Below are 4,500 nucleotides of genomic sequence, written 5' to 3' on the forward strand. Positions count from 1 at the left end.
GAGTGAGTGCACAGCGATGCCCCTCGGCCTACGCAATGCCTCAATGTTTTCCAGTCATTAAATTCTGGGCTGAGGAGGCATAGGTTATGTGGACAACATCCCATTCTACTTCCAAGCTGACTTCTGAGGCTCGATCCTGAAAGTCCTGATCAACTGCTACACTGTTTCCTGTAGACTGAATTGCATTCCCCAAAAATTCATACACTGAAGCACTAATGCCCAATGTGATGATATTTGGAGATGGGGTCTTTGGAGGTCATTGGATTTAGATGAGGCCATGAAGGTGGGGCCCTCATGATGGGATCAGTGCCCTTATAAGAAGAGGAAGAGACACCAGAGTTCTCTCTCTGCCACATGAAGACACAGTGAGAAGGCAGCTGTCTACAAGCCAGTATCTGAGCCCTCATCAGAAACTGACCATGCTGGCACCCTGATCTCAGACTCCCAGAACCGTGAAAAATAATTTCTGTCATTTACGCCACCTGATCTATGGTATTTTCTTATAGTAGACTGAGTAGACTATGGCACCATTGCCCCCATAGCAACTCGAGGAGACACAAGTTTGAACCATAATGTGGAGGGTCTCCCCCATATCCTGCCCAATCAAGTGACATTTTTACATGTTGCAGGACAAGGTATTGACAGTTCTAGAGTGGGATAACTCTCAGTTCCCCTTCTAGATATCGAGTATTTCCAGGGGAGGGGGATTTTCTACATATTGCCAGGACTTCATTGTCTCCTTTTCCTTTTTTATTCCCCCACCTTGACAGCCATGGTTGCTGACCTCATTCATTCAGTCTACACTTTCTAGGTGCAGGTGCTCTTCTAGGTTCCTGGGAGATACCCATGAATAACAAACAAAGATCCCTGCCCTCCTGAAGCTTATGCTGTACTAGTGGGAAACAGGTAAAAACCAACTTAATAAAAAAAAAAAAAATGTTTTTTGAGACAGAGTCTCTCTCTGTCACCCAGGCTAGGGTGCAGTGGTGTGATCTTAGCTCACTGCCACCTCCACCTCCCAGGTTCAAGCAATTCTCCTGCCTCAGCCTCCCAAGTATGTGGGATTATAGGCATACAAGCAAATGTTTATATTTTTAGTAGAGATGGGTTTTACCATGTTGGTCAAGCTGGTCTTGAACTCCTGACCTCAGGTGATCCGCCCACCTCAGCCTCTCAAAAAGCTTGGATTACAGGCATGAACCATTGTGCCAGGCCATATTTTAAAAGATGATAAATGCTGTAGGAAAAAAATAGAGCATAATGTAGGCGTTATAGACTGAATGTGTTCCACTGGAGTTCATATGTTGATGCCCTAATCTCCAGTGTGACTATATTTGGAGATAGAGTCTTCAGGAGGTAACTAAGGTTGTGGGGCGGGGCCCTCAGCTGATAGAACTGGTGACCTCATAAGAAAAGGAAGAGATCTCTCTCTTTCTTTCTCTCTCCACATGAGCACAGAGAAAGGGCATGTGAGGACACAGTGAGAAAGAGGCCATCTGCAAAGAGATTTGGGAAAGGCCAGGAAGAGAGCCCTTAGCAGAAACTAAACACACCAGCATCTTGATCTGGGACTTCCAGCCTCCAGAATTGTGAGAAAACAAATATCTGTTTTTAAACCACTCAGTTCATGGTGTCCAAATAAAAATCATCAAAGCAAAGCCAAAGGGAAGTCATCTCAGACAAAAAGACAAAGGAGGATCATCTCAGAAAAGAGAGAAAATTGTGCGGTCTTTGGAGGGTACATGAGAATTTTGTGGTGGACGGTTTTATTGACCTACACTCTCTCTCTCTCTTTCTCTCACACACACACACACACACACACACACGCACACACCCACAAACACACCCTGGCCCACCACAGCACAGCCACATGAGCCCAGCCAACTCCAGACTCCAGCTTGGCAGTGGAGGTCATTCCTACCAAGGGGAACCTTGTCTACCAAAGGGAACCCTGAGTGTGGGAATTTCCATTCCTCCACCACTTCCGGAAGATGCTGGCCTTACTAGGAAGCGCCCCACTCTGGAAAAGAAATTACTTGTCAACAAAGGCCTGTGCAAGCCTGAGAGGCACAGCCAAGGGCATTACATGACAGGATGCTCACATGGCCACAGCCTGCAACAGCTGACACAGGCACAAAAAGCAGCTCACTCATAACAAACCAGACGTTGGCTGAGTAAGTCATAAGATAGTCATTCAATAGAATGACAAGCAGCCATTAAAATTAACGTGCTGGTGTTATATTTAAGAATGTAGTGAAACACTCAACAGTTACTGGTAAGTGTAAAAAGTAGGATGTAAAACTGTGGGTAAAATCTGATCCAAATTTTGTAAAGAAAAATAAATGACAAGGAAATACACCACAATGTTAGGATTATTTCTGGGTTATTTTCTCTTTAAGGGTTTTTGTATTTTCTAGATTTCTACAATGAACACGTATTACCATCTGAAAATAATGGCCATATTAAGATAGTAAAGGTACTCACATTCAAAGGCTTATATGTATGATTAATTCTCCATGTAGCCAGCCTTCCAGAAATTTCTACTGAACAAATTCATTCAAAAGCACAAAATCTATAACGGAGTCATTGACATCTAAAATTAAAAGTACTCTCCTTAGAGATAATTCTGCTTCTAAGTGCTTTGAACTATATATTTTTGCCTTACTCTTTTTGACAGTGAAGAGTCTTTTCAGGAGAAACGAATCATGATTTTTCCAGGGTTCTCTGTTCACTGCTTTCAATTTTCCATCCTTTTATGACATTTATGAGGCAAAGGCCATATCCTCCCTCAGCTGGTCATTACGTTTCAGTCTGATGGGCACCTGCTATAAAGAAGCACAGGTATGGCACAGGACTTCACATGACTTTGCCAAGTTTACAAAGGCCAGCTATGGCGGGACCTGACAGGGGTGGAGCTCAAATCAGAACTGAGCTGGGGCAGTGGAGAGGGTAAGTCACCACTCCTGAACTAGTGGTGTCACAGAAAGAGAATCAAGATAATAAGACCCCAAACATACACAAGAGGAAAGAAAAAAGACCAGAGAGGAAGCAGGAATTATGAACAGAAAGCAAGATTCTGGACCAGTAAAAGGACAGTCTTGCGAAGAAAACCAGAACCCCTTGAACCGCCTCAGATACCTGAAAGATAGGGCACGTTAGAAGAAAAGCGATGGCCCAGCTACTCAGGAGGCTGAGGCAGGAGAATCGCTTGAACCCAGGAGACAGAGGCTGCAGTGAGCTGAGATCCCACCACGGCATTCCAGCCTGGGTGACAGAGCGAGACTCCATCTAAAAAAAAAAAAAAAAAAAAAAAGTTATGAGCCGCCAGCTCCCATTTGTTGGTGACCTGCTTTGTCACAACAGTCCTATGTACTGCTATTATCTTCATTTATCAGATGAAGAGAGTCACTCAGAGAGTGGTTTCTCCAAGTTTATCCAACTGGTAAATAGTGGGGTGGGGATTTAAAAATCTAGATGTAGCTAACTACAAATCCCACTCTCTGTGCACTATGAATCTGTTTCAATTAGCAATAATCACATCTCAGATAAACCTCATTGGCTACAATACTGCCACTGCACAAAGCTTATGAATCTGTTACAGACTGCAGAACCAGGCAACAGTGGAAAGGAAGGTGACTCTTTAGAGTCAGAGATGAAGAAGGCATGGTAAGATTGTGGCTACTATATCCATAACGGTTGACCAACCAACCCCAAGAGGAAATCATCCAACATCACATGCAGTGACTGTTGAAGGATGACAATGATGAGTCTATCTGAAGTCTTTTCTCTTTGTCTCTGATTTTCTGCAGTTTGAATATGACATGGCTACATGTAGATATTTTTATATTTATCCTGCTTGGTGTTCTCTGAGCTTCTTAGATCTGTGATTTGATGTTTTGAAAAGTTCTCAATCATTATGACTTCAAATAATTTTTTCATTCCCTTCTCTCCTCTCCTTCCGGAAGTCTGATTTTGCATAGGTTACATCTTTTGTAATTGTCCTACAGTTCTTGGAACATTCAGTTCCAAGTTTTTATTACAAATATTATTATTGAGCCAGGCGTGGTGGCTCATGTTTGTAATCCCAGCACTTTGGGAGACCAAGGCAGGCGGATCACAAGGTCAAGAGATCGAGACCATCCTGGCCAACATGGTGAAACCCTGCCTCTACTAAAAATACAAAAATTAGCTGGGTGTGGTGGCACGTGCCTGTAGTCCCAGCTACTTGGGAGGCTGAAGCAGGAGAATCACTTTAACCTGGGAGGCGGAGGTTGCAATGAGCTGAGATTGCGCCACTGCACTCCAGCTTGGGCGACAGAGCGAGACTCCATCTCAATAAATAAATAAATAAATATATATATTATTATTTTCCTTATGAATATTATTCCAAATAATGCTATTATGAACATCCTTTTTCTGTATCTTTACATACATCCCTGATTTGTCCTTTAAAAAAGTTTTGTTATAGAATTGATGGATGAAGACTTCAGATCTGTTCCA

The 4,500-nt window shown here is 42.9% G+C and overlaps 1 pseudogene; it reads right to left on the reverse strand.

Annotated features, from left to right (window-relative positions):
* Positions 1-3,435: 3,435 nt before the first annotated feature.
* LOC116274852 lies at positions 3,436-3,585 on the reverse strand (annotated as a pseudogene).
* Positions 3,586-4,500: the final 915 nt, after the last annotated feature.

This window comes from Papio anubis, chromosome 4 (genome assembly GCF_008728515.1).
Source record: "Papio anubis isolate 15944 chromosome 4, Panubis1.0, whole genome shotgun sequence".
In the NCBI taxonomy this organism is placed as follows: domain Eukaryota; kingdom Metazoa; phylum Chordata; class Mammalia; order Primates; family Cercopithecidae; genus Papio; species Papio anubis.